The following is an 18,134-nucleotide window of genomic DNA, read 5'->3' as shown; positions in this document are numbered from 1 at the left end:
TTGCCAAAGCCCCTTCTTTGGTTCACTTGTTGGAAAAGCTAATGAATTATCAAGTCCCGACGCTATTAATCATTGGACAAGTTCCTGTTGTTTTATTCCCCAGTGAGGCACTATCATTCTACACTTCGTCGCAATTACAAAAGAGTCACTAAGAAAGTCTGACGATAACTAATGAATGCGGGCGCCTAGTGAATTAGTCTTCCCCTACCTCCACGCCGGCCACATGCATCGTCTGGAAATTGCGGTGTTTCTCGAAAATGCAGTGACCATGCATTATGTGCGGGGCGCCTTCACAGCGAAGCAAAACCTCGGATAATTATTTTTGTGTATTCTGTTCTACAGGCTTCAACTCTCTCAGTGATGGGTAAAAAAAAAGCGGGGTTTAACCAGATGCAAAAAGCGGAGCGAGGAGTTTCCGGTGAAGAGTGTAGAAGCAAGACGTTTTAGGCTTCTCCATGCCCCTTTTAAGAAATCAAGCAGTGGCACACACAGAAATTAACACATCTTAATTGAGTTCGAACGTGTGTTACAAAAGTTAATAAATGTGCTCACTTATAATTGGTTATGTACTATGGCCCCGTCTTGGCAATTAGAAAATGAGGTGCAGCATCGCGTGTTTATAAATTACCTGTGTCATTCGTTCTCTGTACGCGTTACAGTTTTGCATGAATAATTACCAACTCGCCCTGCTTTCAGCCCTTCTGCAGCCCATGGTTAAGCTATCTTGACAGCCTCAGTGATCTAAGCGGACCCAAGCAAACGCAGTGTGGTGATGAGAGCCACTCTACTAAAGTATTTACGGCTTACAGCAGAACTGTTTTAAGTAACTAGCCAGCTTAACTGCATGTTGCTTAGTTTTCAGTACTAAGTTAATTTCTGAAGGATTATTTTATTGAAAAAGTCTTTCTTGTCACAATATAAACAAGAATGTCTTCCGAATTAAACAAACACACTTGAAAAGGCGTCATAGCCAAGAACTGGCGGTAATGGTTTTCCTGTACGTGTCTCCTGGGGCGCGATCGGAGATATTTTGTTCGATACGCGTTCTGTTCGGTTGCTGCGACGTCACTAAGTGGCAGTATGCAAAATTTGACAACGGGGCGGAGAGAGCAGCCAATCAGGAAGCGGTGACCTCCCTGAAGGTTTACATCCGTCGTTTGTCGTCTGCTTGCAGACAGTATACTACAAAACGAAATGTTTCTCGTCTTCCAAATGAATGAAATCTTTATCTAAAAAAAATGTATTTTTTCTTCTCAAGCCGAAACACGTTTTCAAATAGTAGTACGTGTGACTACTGCAATTTATAATGATTAGTTTCTTTGCGTCGTCCCTAGGTGGTGTCGCGCACAGCGAGAAGAAAAAAGAAAAAGAAACGACAGGACGAGTGGCGCACTTTTGAAGAGGCAGTGACAACATTCCAGTGGCTCGCTGGCACCGACGATGGGGTCGATTTCGCTGAACAACCAACGAATTATTTGTTTCGAGAAACAAAAACGACGCCGGAATTCACTTTCTGCCATTTCTTCAAACGCGTGTAGCGCTGCCACCCGCTCTCCTCCTTCCTCTAGAAACGCCAGCGCAACAACCTAAGTTCCCAATGGAAGCGCCATTTTCTCGAATTAAAGTATGGATTCGATCCAAACGGGCCATGCCGCAGCCGCCGGTTGGATCCAATGCAATCCACCAGACGCGCCATGCGAAGCCGTATGATCGCTCCAAACTTCCCAGCTCCCATTGGGTTCGGCGCCTAGCAGAGGAAATGCTTGCTGGGAGGATGATCGACAGGAGCGTGTCGTCATTTTGAGGTCACCAAAAACATGGCCGCGCCCCGTGCTGGCGACGTCGGCGCGGAGTACGCCAATCGCGCACGCCAGTAACCGAACGAACGGGCCGAACAACCATCTCCGATGGCACTCCTGATTGTTATCGGTGCAGTGATTAAAAAAGCAAGCTTTTCAGAAGTGCAACGTTTGGAAGAAGAAAGATATAATAAATATCACCAAAGTATATTACTAGTTGCCACAGAATCTATAGCAACATGGTCTTATACTTGTGCATCTGTATTCAGTTTCGCGTAAGCTTATGACTGCTAGGCGTAGGAACCAAAGCTGGTTTGCATTGCACGTGAGGTCGGTTATCGGCATATTCTGAAGTGGCTTCCAGCGCATTTCAGTAATGATATGTAGCCGAAAGAAATTAATCTTGGTGAGCGATTGTTTAGTGTCGTGGGCGGCGAATTTGGACAACGCAACAGAACAGAGAAGCGAAATCGCGCAGACTACAACTCATCGATTATGGGCAACAGATCAGTCAATGTAAAAATTAAATTATTAGGCTAGAGCCCCGGAACTGCACAATGGGTTTTAGGAGACGTTGTCGTTGGAGGGTTCCGGATTACCATTGACCACCTATGGTTCTTTAACATTCATCTAATGCACAGTACAGAAGCGTTTTTGAACTTCGCACCGATCGTAATGGGGCTGCCGTGGACAGTAATCGAACCAAGCGAGCCCGCGTCGTTGTGCTAAGCAGCGCAGCTTCACAGCCACAGAGTTACCGCGCATCCAGTGCTCACACGTCACATACACCAAGGGAGAGCGGGGGACTTTGTGTTACAGGAGAAAGAATGTCTAGAGGATCTCCACAAAAATTGTCAATGTCTTGATGTGAATGCTAATCGAGCCGGTGAATTTGTACGGCACCGTACAGCCACCGTCGTAATATTGCATTTCATAACTAAAGATATCAATGAAATATCGTCGTGTCGTAATCAACGTCAAGAAATTGTTCGGAAACCAAGAAACAAAGCTCGGTCGACTTTCTCCAAATGTATTTTTTTCTGTGCTGCTTTGTTAACAGGATACTTGGAACTTTCTACATTCATAAGAATCCCATTGACTCAGAAACTTCATGCGCAACCACTTGCACATGCTGCTGTAAAAAAGAAAAGAAGTGGTTTAGCGCAGGCAAGATCATGTGACAATAACTACACGTCCTTTGGCTTCTCAACATTTAATGACTGCTAATGAACTCGATAGGAGTACAGAACACTCCATTATCTTCTTTAGCAAATTGTTTGTGTGGTCTTTTCAAGCGTAAGGTAAGTGACGCTGACTCATTCAAGAGTACATCCAGCGAAATTGGCGAACGACCATTCTTTCACCCTAAACAGCCTCTGTTTATCGGACGAGTAAGGAACGAAATATTCTATTTCCGTCGATTGGAGAACCTATGAGGGCTTATAAGGTTTGTTGGAATCGGTGATAACAAAATTTTGCAAAACTGAAGCTTAACTCGAACACAAACAATTTTAAAATGTAGTCTGCAGTAAAATATCAAAGGAACAGAGACCACATACACGGTAAAATGATTTTTTACTGCTTTTCTGTAACCATAGTAAACAAAAAAAGTCGATCTGTGTTCCAAACTTCCAAATTGTAGTAGTAATATATCCCTTTCTGAAAACATGTGCGCCATTTCTAAACATAGTCCTGCCTCCAATATTGATTCCCCATCAAAACCAAACTTCTTTCTCATATTCTTGAAACTGCCATCAGAGTAAATCCTTGCGTTTCCGAAAGCAGCGTTGAGCAGTCAGCACTGTGTGTGTGCACGAACTTGCAAATCGTACGCGACAATTTGAACTGAACGAGCAAATTTACAGGGCACGAAGCAATAAAACGGAGGTCATAAATGTGATGACTCGTAAATCCTAACTTCATGACCTTCAAGGGGGTAAGGAAGGCGCAGCTTACTGCCTGCAGAGTTTTATCTCTACTGTGACTGTTTGCTGCGTGTATTTTGCCTTAAGGTCTTTTTTGTAAACAAAAGTCTTAACGCCAGGCGATCGGAAATAAAAACAAAAAAGGCTGATTTTTTTCCCCATTACAGACATATATGTACTGCAAGTTTCGCGACTTCTCGACATCGTATCATGCGTACTCTCGTTTCATTAGGCTTGTTTTGTATGTAATATGTTCTGTCGCTTACTTTTGAAAAGGCCACCGATTGAAGACCAGAAGTCGCTCAAACAGATTACATCAAAATTTGAGGAATAAATACTTTCGAGGGGGAAAACAGTTGCGTTGAATTAAGGGACTTCGAATGACGAAGTCAACCTAAGTCTATAAAACATGCCAGTTTGCGGTTGTTTTTCTAATCGGCTTTGCGTTTTTTGAAAGGCGTAACTGAAAAAACCATGACGGCTGGCGTGCACAACATACCTGCTGTTCACGTAAACATTGAGTCAGGTAATAGAAATCAAGAAAGAGCATGACAAAGAGCGTAACAGAAAAAAATGGTAAAGCTCCAAAATGGCAACTGGCCCATCTCGAGTGACCTATTAGCGCGATAAAATTACTTGTGAAACAGCATTCGATTATAAATGTATAAATGTGCGCCTCTTGGTGAGCTTGTTCAGTAATTTCTAATATTAGGCGCTTCGATGTACTGCTGTGCATTTGATGATATGCTCATGTGAAACATTCATGGCAGAAATTTATTTTATTATCGACATTTATGCTGTGAGAGCTGCGTTAAGGAGAGTTCTTGAGGCTTTTGGCATCAAAGAGGAGTAGAGGAAATTATGGGGTGACCTAAATTAAATCTAAAAATCAGGCCGCTGAAATATTTTGGTGGCTATGATGCGACAACAGCGACTTGAGTCGAATGTTCAGTGGTCTAACGCTGGACGGTGGTACCATTAATTATCCTACTTCCTGGTTTGAAATCTCGAGTCGAAATGAACTCCCAGGGAATTGTTTGACACTTGGATTTTTGTTAAATATGCCCGAATCTATGTTTTACCAACTGCAAGCATACATGGTGATCAAGTTGTTTTACCTATTTCCGCTGTTTAAGGCATGCCATTTAAACATCAAGTTGTGTCATCGTAACATTAAAATTTTGTCTCAAGGTGGGCGAGTTAAGATCATCATGGCTTACTAAAATTCTAAAAGTAAAAGCTGCATTCTTTTTTTCTATCTGGAATAAATGTCAGATCAGTGCAGTGTATGTAACTTAATAAAAGTTACGAAAGTGAATTTTGGGTGGTAGCGATCTCACAAATCAGGTGTCGGTATGCCTAAATATAGTAGACAACCAATTGAGTGTTTAACTTCTTTTTTTATTCATTCTACATGAATAGCAGCATGCAGTGGGTGCACGTTAAAGAAACCCAGGTGCTCAAAATTATTCCGGTGCCCACCACTACGCCGTACTCCATAGTCATATAGGGGTTTTGACGCGTAAAACCCCAGAATTTAGTTTTTAAAAAGCAATTTGACGTCCAATGAAAATTTGAAGAACGCAGCGAGGTCTATGAAAGGTGATTCAAATAAAAACATAAAGCTTTGGTCGAACAAAAGCCACCAAGCCGAAACAGTGCTAGGTGACTCGGAAACAACAGCAAGTACGACAATGGAGTTACCGTGACCAAGATGGGGCATTTAAATTTGAGACTAAGTATGCGGTTGAAAAAAAAATGTCTTTTGTCAAATACACCTTCTAAGAAAACACAATAACCAACAACATAGTGATTATACTTGATTCATTGTAAATGACATAAAAATACCAAGTACCCTTAGCGAAGCTCATCCGGCAGTGTGCATTCGGCCGTATGGGCGGTCAAGCATGAACAGCCTCGCATGAGAAGAATATAAGGGAGTAATGCCGACACAGATATAAGGCAGTGCAATTTTTGTAGAATATGGGATCAACAGCGCCACGCTGCGCAACAAACCAGAGGGCTTCGACTTTGGTACCCTGTTTATGAGGCCTCTTTCCGTGTTTTACGATCGTTTTCGGCGGCCGCAGTTTTTATTCACGCTTTGGTGAAAGGTTCATTAATCATGACAAAGCAAGGTACACGAAGAAAAAAGTGAATCACAGTACATTTATGTGTCTGCAAGCTCGTTACGTTCTGTACGCTCTGGTGTTTGTACGTAATCGGAGAGTGGTAACTGCCTTGCGTTAGACGCCTACTTTCGCTTGCTTTATGGGGCAGCCGCAAACACTATCCCAACAAAATTCGCGGTGGAAGCGCTTCAGTAAAACTCAAGTAAAACTCAATTACTTACAACCATTGCAATGAGAAGTGAGATTTTTAGCTTTCTTCTTTCCTTACCTCCACAACCTAACTATGCACTATTATAGGTTGCGCTTCTCACTTGTGTTCGTTCAAGTTTTTCCCGCTGCGAATATTTTAGGGCGTTGTGTGTGAACTTCAATAGAATCAGCATGCCCCGGTGCATAGACTCATGACAAAAATCAAACCTCAGATGCATTGAGGTCAGCTGACCATTATGCACAAGAACAGTGATGTTTTCAAGAAATAGTAAAATGTTTCCATTTCTTCTGATTAGTGGCTTTATAGCTGCTTCTGGCTCCTGTTCCGCAATTCATATCAAGGATTTAGCTTACCTTGATTGCCTTAACCCTGACTCTCCTTCCAACGCGATTCACTAGTGAGCCGCATAGTGCAAAAAAAAACACACACACATTTATTAGAAGTGCGTCTACAAATAGAGCAATCTGTGCGCTGTGGCAGATCAACGGCTATTACAGAAACGTATAGGCAATGAGCGTCAGAATACACACCGCTAATACATGTCCTACATTAATGATTTAGTTTATACTTATGCATGCATTTCCTAGAACGTGCCAAGGCGCTCATGGGTGCCGTCTGGCGGATTGTTGCTGTTCAGTAGCGATGCCCACAGTGCGGCAAATGATATCTATAGCTAGCACTTAGACCAAGTTCGTTTCTCGCAAACAACATGATCCATAGCAAGAACATACTTAGCATAATAAAATGCATACATATATACGTTTCAGCCAATGAATACTGTAGTGCATGGCTATTGGTTTAACAAATTCCCAGAGCTCACAAAAATTCAATTTATCATATAGGGCGTGCACTGATCCTGCTGCAATATGTTTTTTTGTTGATTCGATAAGAGAGGGCGCATAGGTGTGGCACCATTCAGTTGCAAATATAATTTTCTACATTTAAAGGACATGGTTTCTATAGAAGAAACATAAGAATAGTTAACACATGCATATTGTTATAATTTCATAATTTCAGTCGAACTCGTGCTGTGTCATGATGAGTGCATTCTAGAAGAAAGGGATATGTCCTTTTCCGCAAAACCACAGTAACACTGGAATTAGAGTGCACACAGTTCCATGCACATCGCGTTTCTTGTAAACGGTCTGTAAATATTATCTATAGACAAGGACTGCATATATATATTTACAGTGAGTGGAATTTTGAATTCAATAAGCGGATACATATGAAATAGATGGATGGTCCTGGAATTTCAAACAAACCTTGTGTGTCTACAAGAGTTGCACAAGCATTAGATTTTGGATACGAATAGTAAGTATGCAATGTCGAATATGACCGTAAGTCTAATACCATAATTAGTCAGACGCCCACGCATATACCTTTTTAAAACAGAAATATTTATTTCAGTCTACTTAGGTACCAGGCCTGTACTGACTAGTGCAAAAAAAGGAAGGCGATCTGGTTACAAAGGATCAATTTGGAACAAACATCGCTATTTGTCGTGAAGAAACGCCTGAAGGACTTGTGTGCCGTAGACACGTGTAAAAGGGCCTATTGGAAGAAAAAAAAGGAAAAAACACCACCGGTGGTAGCGTAAAAGATAAAAGCGCTACATGACTGGACTGCTGAAAACAGTAAATGACAGAGTACAAGCAAAAGTCGCAGGTTCGGGTGTAGGCTGCCGAAATGAAACCAGAGTTAGAGCTTGCACTGCCCATTTTGTTTATGCATTGATTCGAAAGCTTACATCATTATCATTTTTGATAGTTTGCGATACTTACGTTATAGAGAACGGTAACCAGTCTTTAACAGTTCGTTCGGAAGCATTTGGTTAGTAACGATATTCGAAAATACCAAATAATTTTCTTTCATATACGGATACGAATAGTTAGTGTATAGTATGCGATTACTATTAGGAACTTCGAATAGGAAGCACACCCCTCGAATCTGCCTATAATGAACGATGCGGGTTTTAAAGAATACAGCATAAATAACCTGCCGATGTGTTTGTCGTGTGACTTCATTGGTTGCTGTGTTGTCGAGAATATTGCAATACCCTGGTATTCACTAAATTATCATGGCGTACTGCAATTTACATACATTTTTGAGTTATTTGAGCGTCTCATAAGCTATAATAGCCTGTATTGTTTTCACATTCATGCTTTTAAGCGAATTGAATGCCAAAGGGAGTCACTGAAAGCTAGCTATTCTTTCGCCTCTCGTACGAATGATGCGAATTTGTTTGTTCATAATGCCGCATAAGTTCAGTCGTTGTTTGCATTATGATAAATTATGGGTTATATGCCAACTGTTTATTGAACTGTGCGATAAGAAATGCTGAATTTGAAGAGCCTCTGTTTCTTTAACTTCGAAGCTGTCATTCTGAGAAACTATTTCGGGTTTCTCTTTTTGTTTCGTGCTAAATTTGGGTGGATGACAATGTTCTTTCTGATAAACCTTCATCCACTTTGTTGGCTCCTGCAGAACGTATACACCAGAGGCTTATAAATTTTGCACTGTACTAGCTGTTAAGTGGTTATTATTAAAACTGTCTGTTATCCTAATTATACCATCTGCCTCAGGGGCGTATATTTTCATGCAGAATATCCAATGTCCGATTTCCAAAAATTATGACATCATTAAATGAAGTAGTCATGAATTGCTTTGTGGACGTGACTGTACTTCCTGTACAAAACATCAAATGCTAATGGGTTCTCAGGCTGGGATGCTGACGTATTTTAGAAATTTTAAAAACAGAAAATGTATATTGGCGACCTTTAGCATATATAACAAGGGAGCTACAAGTGGGCCTGGGCGGAAAAGCTCCTTTATTTTTAGCATTGAATTGACAGCAAAGCAAATTCAGCGTACTTCATTTCATTTCATTTATTATCACCTTGAAGGCCCGAAGGCATTACACAAGGGGGGGGGGGGGAGCAATACAAACACGTGTAAGAGTCGTTACGTACAAAACAGCAAAAAACGAAACATTGCTGATTTTGTGTGACTTTAAACAATAAATGTTTAAACTGCTTTCTCGTACGATACATTTCTACTGAAGCTATTAGTCAAAAGTGAGCTACTGAATGATGAAAATGAAAATAGAGTACCCACGACAAATAAAGCGGCAATAAAATGCTTTCGCTCCCCGTTGCTAAGCTTAGTTCGTCATTAACCCGGGGCTCGTATCAGGAGATGGTATTTTTAAGTTGGTAGAAAGTTAGTATATTGCAGTAGACCATCCTAAAAGCTACAGTTACATTGTCTGATGGATAATTTTACTAAGGAATACAGAGTAACAGGATGTTCAGCTGAATCTTTCATTAAAACAAATGTATTAACTTGCTGGAAATACATACATGCACAAGTATTCCAACACATTGCGTGTTCTTGCAACCTCAAGGAAAAAAAAATAATCTGTATGTGGCATTCGCACACTATATACAAAGCATTTTTCCCATATTTATTGAATGAGCAGTGATTATAGGACCGAATGATGTCTGTAGTCGTTCTGAAGATAGTGAGGCGTTGGAACGGACTCGGGCAAGGTTTCTAAGCTGCACTCGTGTCCTCCACCAAGCTTCTCTCTGGCAACCAAGCCACCGACTCCTTCTTTGTGTTTGGTTTGACCCGGACTGCACATGACATATACCAGCAATCAGAAATAAATACTAGCTGTCATCTCCTGCTCTTAGACAGCTATGTTTGGTTATTTCGCATGAGAGATAATCGACTACGCCCACATGTTAGTAGGGGGTTGGCTACTTTCAACAGTATTGCAGAAGCCATTGTTTTCCTAGCCAGAGTCCCGACATTGTTTCAAGACGGGCCCCCTGATGACATCTACGGCTGGAGAACTTGTTCTTAGGGCTGCACTTCGCCTCGTCAACCTCGAGAAAACCTCAAAGATCGTCTGTATTCTGCGATTCAAAAGCAGCTCTGGTTCAATGAACTCGTTCAAGATCAGGGAACTCGCTCATACGTAGACCGAGAAAGGGTACTACATTACGTCTCAGTAGCTTCGAAGTCTAAGAGGCATTATGTATAAAGAGCATGCCAATAACATTACGAAGATAGCTCTTGAAGACACCACACAAGAATTGATACCGTTGATGTTCGTGCGGCAGTAACGAAGTTTTGATTCAAAACAACCAACTGCGCCGCTTGGATTCCTCGCGACACCTATGTATCCAACTGGGACTGTATTTGCTGTGTCTAGGAGTAGCCTTTATAAAATTGTATGCCTTCAATTTGAATGGCTGACAACGCTGTGAGTGATGAGTGCGGTCTCGCGGAGACACTTCCACGTGTTTTGTGTGGCTGTTTTGAAAACAGTGTGTAGAGATAAATGCTTCCGACTGCGCTAGCTCGTATTGACGACAGACCATTGTGAGAATAAGTCAGTTTTGAATGGAGACCTCCCAAGCCATCGCAGAAAAGGGCCACAGAACGAATGTTGCAGTTATTACGGACAACAAACCTGCACTAATGACTTTAGCACTGATAAGATTCAATTGTTATACTGCGCTGTGAACGCAGTGCGCATGTGCTTTGTTTCGTTCTATATATTTTTTCTGCTTAACTTTACACGGGCCTCTTCATGTACCACTCCTCAGTGTACGTAGGTTGGCAAACCGCATTTCTTCTCCAGTTAACCTCTGTACCTTTCTCTTATTCCTCTTTCTCAAATGTGACATGGTTATTTGCACCCTGAAACAGATTACGCAGAATATATTGATGGTCCTAAATACGCACGTTGCTTTTGCTTTTAAGTTGAATAAACGGCTTTGCATAAAAACGCAATTCGCTATCGCATTGGGACTTTAGTCGGCTTGCCCGGAATTCTGAGCGTAAAGTTTCTAGGCAGTAGGGCGATAGCACTACAAAGCACGAGAATAAAATATTAAACCGAAGTGCTTTATTATTGTTTTGACCACATTTCTCAAATTTATCCAAGCATGAAAAAAGTAAACACTACGTGCTTGACTCTAAATATTCCAAATAGGAATAATTCAAACTACAGTGTGTAGCCGGATAGTGAATTCCCGAAGTCTTTTCCTTATAGCAGAAACTTTAATGGAAATATTTTAAATAATGGTGGCTGCTGCAGCCAAAGTTCACCTACGAATTCCTTTACTGAGCCGACAGTTCGCCTAGAAGCCACGCACTTGATATTGCAGAAACTGACTGCCTTACAGAATGATCCTTCTCAATAGAGGCATGCAAAAGAAAAACATATCTAACAACTCAACTGTAAGCAATACTGCTTCGCCAGCGTGTCTTGAAGTTTTCAGATCGAGGCAAAGTATGTCTACCGAGCGAATTTATTCCCTGGTGCCCCGCAACCGATGTTTGTTCCTTTTCTTGTCAGTCTGTAATTTTTTTTTCATCAGCCTTTGGGTGCACGGAGTTCAAGTTTCCGAAGCAGCACAATATGCGTGAAATGACTTTACAGCTTCGATTATGCTTATTGCATTTATCTCGAACTGATGTTTCCTTGTCCGGGAATCTACCTCTTGCTTTACTTATGCGAGCTGTTCTTTTCAGTCTTTGAAATGTCCGACGGCCGTACGGTGTTCATACAGGAAAAGTTGCTTACCCGCTTATACACTGCTTTGCTATTTTCGGAAGCAGCCCTTTTCCTTCTATACTTTTTATAGGAAGAACATTTGGGTGTGAGCGCGTGGTTAAATCATAATTTAATCCTTTTTTTTCAGATATAAAGGAACTTGCCACAATACTAGCAAACATTGCCAATGCCGCCTTTCGCAAGTTTAGTTGCTTGCTAAGAATTTTGCATTATCTAGTTTGTCTCATCAGTAGCCTTCATTTCCGTTATGTTGCTTTCCCGGCAAGGTGACTTACTATATAAGTGTGATTTTCAAACAGCACGATAATATTTTATTGGTTTATTCTTGCTTTTACGGAGACAATATTCACAAGAAAAAGATGCGCTTCTGTATTATGATGCAGGAATAAGAATCAACAAGGAGCAACTGTATGCGCAATATGTGACTGTGTCTTAGGTAAACAGAAGAAAAATGTCGCACATTCTTTGGCAACCTCGCAGAGCACGCAGTGCGAAAGTCCAGAGAGAGAGAGAGAAAATGATAAAAGAAAGGTAGGGAGGTTAACCAGGACTGAGCCTGGTTGTCTACCCTACACTGGGGAAAGGGAAAGGGGGACGGAAAGATGAAAAGAAGAGAAAGTCCACTGGAGATATCAGTCGGTCACTCAGTCCGAATCACAGGCGCTCACTCAATCCGGTCGCTTTCAAGTATCGCAGCAGCGCTTTTGTGGCCTTTTGTAGCTGCGATATGCGAGGCCATGGTCCCAAGATCTTCAAGGTTAACGGCTTCCCATCTAGCTGATTGAGAGCTGTGCAGAGGTCTTGCCTTTCATTTTCATAAGATGGGCAGTAACACAGTAGGTGTTCTATGGTTTCCTCGACACCGCAGGCATTGCACTCGGCGCTACCAGCCATTCCAATCAGAAATGCATAAGCATTTGTGAATGCGACTCCCAAACGTAAGCGGCACAGCACTGTTTCCTCATTTCGCGGAAGACCTGGTAACAGCCACCGTTGCATAGAGGGATCGAGGGAATGCAAGCGATGGTGAGTGAATTCAGATGTGTGCCACTTCTCCAATGTCAAAGAGTGCGCTAGCTTGCCTAAGTGTTGGGCTGCGTCGGTCCGCGATAAAGGTATTGAAACAAGGGTTGCTCCTTCGTGTGCTTTTCTAGCAGCTCCGTCAGCGAGGTCGTTGCCGGAGATACCACAATGACCAGGCAGCCACTGAAACACGACGTCGTGTCCTTTCGCGATCATGAGATGGTGCATTTCTCGTATCTCCGACACGAGTTGTTCACATGACCCGCGACGAAGAGATGCTAGAAGACATTGTAAGGCCGCCTTGGAATCGCAGATTATAGCCCACCGATTAGCCGGTTGGTTATTAATATAATCAACGGCACCTCGGAGGGCAACAAGCTCCGAACCAGTCGATGTTGTCAAATGAGAAATCTTGTATTGGATGCTTAGTGATCGTGATGGTATAACCACTGCGCTGGTGGAGCTGGCCTGAGTGGAAGAGCCATCCGTATATCCAGAGTCCAGAGACTCCCACATGCCGAAAGGGGACACTAAAGTGAAAAATGATTTCTTCTGCATCAATAAATTACCGTTCTACAACACAAAAAATACCACTCTTACAACGATAAGACGTTTGGTAAGCCAGAAAGAGCGCAAGGACGAAATACGGGTGGCGACGCCTACTTAAGTTCCCGCACCTGGGGGCTGTGACTTCTTGGATTTTGATGGCATTTTCTAGGGCCTATAAATTATATATAGCGGTACAGATTGACTACATTGTGTTCTAAATTAACCAAATATTAAACATGGCAAGTTTCGGGAACCTTTATTCAGCCAATGCGGCCCAAATGCGAAAACATACTTTGGAATCCCTGACGTCACGCTGACGTACCGGCGCTGGGGTTTCGGCGCGAAATTCAAATACTGATTCTTGGACCTTCATTTTATGATCTAATAATCAAACTATTTTTTTGAAATGACTGCCTGCAGGGTTCTCAAACAATGCTTCATTAGTTTAAACTGATTTATTGTTTCACTTTAGTGTCCCTTTAAGTTGAGCGCTTTTTGCGTTGCACTCGCAGTCGATGATGCGCGGAATTGCAGACCTCTCCATGAACACGCATTAGAAAATCGTGCCATGGAGCAATACTGCCGCCAACAGTCAGTAATGCCACTTTCCGTGAATGTTAAAACTCTAAAAAGTTAAAATCAGTTACAGAACCAAAACTCTCAATTGTGTAAGCAATAAATAGAGAACGAAAAAGAAAAAAAGAAAACAGCTTTGTGCATGTTTCTGGCTATATTGAAGAGAGAGTGTCAAATCGCTGTGAAGCCAAGCGGATCTTTATAAGAGGGAGGTAACGTTGGCGACACGTTTGAGGCACTTCTATATAGGGCCCATTCCACATAAAGTTTAGAAGATATTTCACAAGATTTTTATAGCGAATTTGATTAACGGTCTTTCTTTAAGGTATCGGTGCCTACTATCCGCCCCTAAGGCGTACTTCATGTTATAACTCTACTAGTGGCCAAAAATGCGCAACGTGAGTCACGCCACAGGCTTCGCACCCTGTCGATGAGGTCTTCAGCTCAACGCCGTGTAACTGAACGGACATCGCAGTCGAAAGCATCGAATCCACCAACAGAAAAAGAACAAGGGCACACTTATCAATTAGAATTTGATATGTGAAGAATAAAATAAATGCTGACGCCTAGTTTGGCCAAGCCAAACTAGGCGTTTTCGGTAGTATTCTGTTTTGGAGGTCTTTTTGAGGACTAAAGAAGCCTCCTCTCACTGTAGCAGCTACAATGTTGCTGTTGAATAAGTAGTTCATTAATTGACTGACGTAACATTTTTTCTTACTGTCCCATTATAATGCACGCAGTTACACACGCAGAAGCTTTGTTGATACAACGTGCTTAGTCAGTGCTGTTTATTCAAATTAATCCACTATATTTAGAGTACAAGCCGTGCACAAAAACGCTTCAAATTGTGAATGGCCTTTCATTAGATCCTACTTTTTCTGCATTGCTTTGTTGGATTGTATTGTATAACATTCTTCCGTCCATGGCAGCGATTATTGCACTTGATGAACAAGCCTTTGTGAATGGCGTGATCTTCGTACCATTTAGCGAAGGGTTTAGCCCTTACAAGTGATCGAATTAATCTTTTGTTTTTTCGTAAACAATGTTTTTGTCGATGTGCCGCCGCCTTCACTAACTGCGCAGCCAGTCACTAACTAACGGTTAACTCACTAACTGATTTAGCGCTTAACACTAATTGTGAGTACGGGCCCAGCGGCGGAACTTAACTGACCAGAAATATTTGTCCTCGACTCGCCGCCTGCCCTAACGCAATGTTGTTAGCTCTAACAACATGATAACGCTGAAATGCTTGTCACATCAAATAAATAACATTGCCGATGAGTAGCACCGTTGCCATCCAGTAAAAGCCATGAGAGACAAACACTCATTACACTGCTGCCGTTGTCATCGAGGCTAGCGGTCTGTCACAGCTGATGCGTGTGCGCTCCACGTAACAACTTTCTAAAAATATCTAAGCACTTGAAAAAGAGAATTCACGAGATTTCAATTGGCGAAAACCCAAGCGTTATTGATGCAAAAACGACGGCATCAACTTGTGACAGGGTGTTCCATAGGTCCTAATTGAAATCACTCTAGTGGAATGGTACCTTTAGGTTGAAGCATCGATGTTTCTATTGATTTCGCTAGTCTCAGATAAGAAAGACGTCGGGCATATACGGCTGAAGGTGTTTCTGAAGTATGAAATTTGGCCGGTTGTGGATTGTTAAGGCTTCACACAAGTCCTCACGGAGATTCGGTGCCTGCGTGTACCCTTAAAACTCCAGGCTAAGGGGATTGAGGGTCGTTCAGAAATATTATTTCTCTTAAATTTTCGTTCTCCTCTAAATGTGGGCCTTTCTGTTTTAAGTAATGTGCTATTTAGATGTATGGCTACTCAATAAACAGCCATTCCTATCTCGTGAAATCTCATATATAATACCCGTCGACGAGTAACGATGATATAAAAATTTCTTATAGCGTGATAAGTTGGCAAGAGATAAAGCGTACGTGCCAACAGACCACGAGTACAGAGGTTCCCATTGGGACACTGTAATATTGTCATACTATCGAATAAAGTCATGTGCGTGTTTTGAGCTTAGGTGTAATCACCCTATGCGTCAAGAAGATCACAGACAATGGCGAAATGACAACAGTGACAAATTGAACAGCAACTGCCAGTCCATATGACACGTTAGTGAAAAAAATGATGCCACCCTGGCTGGCTAACTCTGCCTATAGTGACACAAGTGTATCACTACTATAAGGATTTACAACAAGTATAAAACATTACAGGCACGTGCTCAGAGGACGTTGCACCACCTGCAGTTCTATATTTGCGTATGCATGTGTGCGTCTCCATCGAATACCGCCCAAATATTCATGTGGGTTAAAATATACGGTATGGACATGGCGCTGGAAACTAAGGAGGAAAATAGAGAGAAAAGCAATAATGAATAAAGGCTGGTACTTTGCAGGTGCGGCATTGCGAACTTTTTACAGCGTACTTTCGTCGTGGATAAGTTCAGAAGGGCTTATCTTTGCTGCTACGCCGACATGCGACGCATCCCAAATTTACGACTCTGAACATGTTGCACCCACCGCACATGCCACGCACTAGTATACAAGTTGCCATGGTGAATGCTGCTTCAAAAAGGCCATGGCACATTTCTAGATCTGTCCACTAAGATTTACGACAAACACCACGCGAGGCAAGGACGGCATACCAAAGAGGTCTACGTGCTTCCGGCACGTGGATCAGCCTTCTTTTAACACTGTTTTTCATCAATGCTATAAAAGATGAGTGCATTTGGCATCCGTTATAACACGAGAGAGAAGCCACCATTGGGCATCTTCTTTTCTGAATAGCCAGAGAGATTGCGTTTGGCGTCGCTGCAATGAAGCCTGGAACTCTGCTCGGCGTTGCTACCTTCGGCATCTTCGTCTGCATGACGGTCAATATTCTCTTCGACTGTGGTGAGAAAACAATCAACCTCTCCAAAAGCGGAGATCTTTTGCCATCTTAAATAGGCCTCTCTTGAAATGCGTACATAAAGCTTTTTCTAATTTCATTATAAGGGGTTACAAAAAGAGAGTGCTATTATATACGTGAACTTGTATGGCATGGACAACACAACCCTGATTTTATTAAGATGAATATCGCTTCTTCTCAGCCGCCACAGACATAAAGGCATTATTGATATAATTAAATCACACACAAACTGCACAAAAATTGTATGATTGTATATGAAATGCGTTGAAGACCGCCATGAATGAAAACGTATATTTGTATGTTTTCTTCTGCACTGACGCTAACGTACGTTACAACCCTTGTGGTCAATCAGCATAGGTATGGCGTGCTGGTGCTGAGTACGAGGTCACGCGTTGGACTCCCGCCTTCAGTGGCAGGGTTTAGACATAGGTTAAATCTAATACCACTCGTGTGCTGAGTTGTTGGTACCCGGTAAATAATCCGAAGTGGTTAGAATGATTTCGGAGCACCTAACTCTGACGTAGCCACCGTGGAGGTTTCTAACATTGAAGCTTATCAGTAAAATAACACACTGCAGGAGAGGCCATTTAGAATAAGAAATAGGGCGGTACTGTCGCAGCGCAACGACACTGGACCAAACCTGGCATACTACCAGCAAGAGCACTACATTACTCAGCATACATATTTGTATTTGTGAGCATTCGCGAAGCGAGTTTTGGTGTTCCATTTGGGGGTGATTACGTAAGGACCACTCGTTTACTGACCGCTTATATTTTGCTTTAAAGCGTAGATACGTTATCGGTGCGGCTGTTCAAATTCATTTCTTTAATTTTTTTCTTAATGTCTTTGTAGCACAAAAAAAGGAAAATCTTATTTGAACATTGGCCAGGCTGTCCTAATCAATAATAAATAAAAGGATTTCATAGGAGTAAATAAATGCTATCATTTTCCCATGCAGCAAATGCGCAGAAAGAGGTGACGACCACTTGTTTCGTGGACAGAGGTAAAGAAGACTGCAGCCGTTACAAACCAGACGGGAAGACATGCGACGACCTGAAGTGCGAGCAGCAGAATAAGATCTGTTGCATGAAAGATTGCAACATGACCCATTTCTGCTTGCCGGAAACAATTTAACGCCCGACCCATGAAGACGTACAAGTGGCATACGGCTCTCACTGAAAGCACCTCATATAATCCGGAATAAAGGCTCAAGCTTGGTTTGGGTTTTCTACTGATTAAGTTGCTTTCATTTTGAAGGGATGGTGTTCTGAACGGGAACCACCAGCATCCCTGGCCACCACGTGTTGGGAAAATGTAATAAAGTGTCATGTTTCAAGAAAATCTAATTGCAGGAGGAACAAACTGGGCATCTGCCGAGAAATGTTGTTGTACACTGCTAA

The 18,134-nt window shown here is 42.1% G+C and overlaps 1 protein-coding gene and 1 long non-coding RNA gene across 6 annotated transcripts in view; both read left to right on the top strand.

Moving 5' to 3' along the window:
* Positions 1-18,134, top strand: part of LOC135903794 (uncharacterized) — a 468,489-nt gene that overhangs the window by 190,065 nt on the left and 260,290 nt on the right. The window lies entirely within an intron of this gene.
* Positions 16,587-17,969, top strand: LOC135903796 (uncharacterized). Its single transcript, XR_010564929.1, has 2 exons — positions 16,587-16,718; positions 17,693-17,969. It is a non-coding gene; the product is annotated as an uncharacterized lncRNA (long non-coding RNA).

Source organism: Dermacentor albipictus, chromosome 4 (genome assembly GCF_038994185.2).
Source record: "Dermacentor albipictus isolate Rhodes 1998 colony chromosome 4, USDA_Dalb.pri_finalv2, whole genome shotgun sequence".
NCBI classification, from domain to species: domain Eukaryota; kingdom Metazoa; phylum Arthropoda; class Arachnida; order Ixodida; family Ixodidae; genus Dermacentor; species Dermacentor albipictus.
Note: the sequence above shows the minus strand (reverse complement) of the source record. Positions and strands in the feature narration are given on the sequence as shown.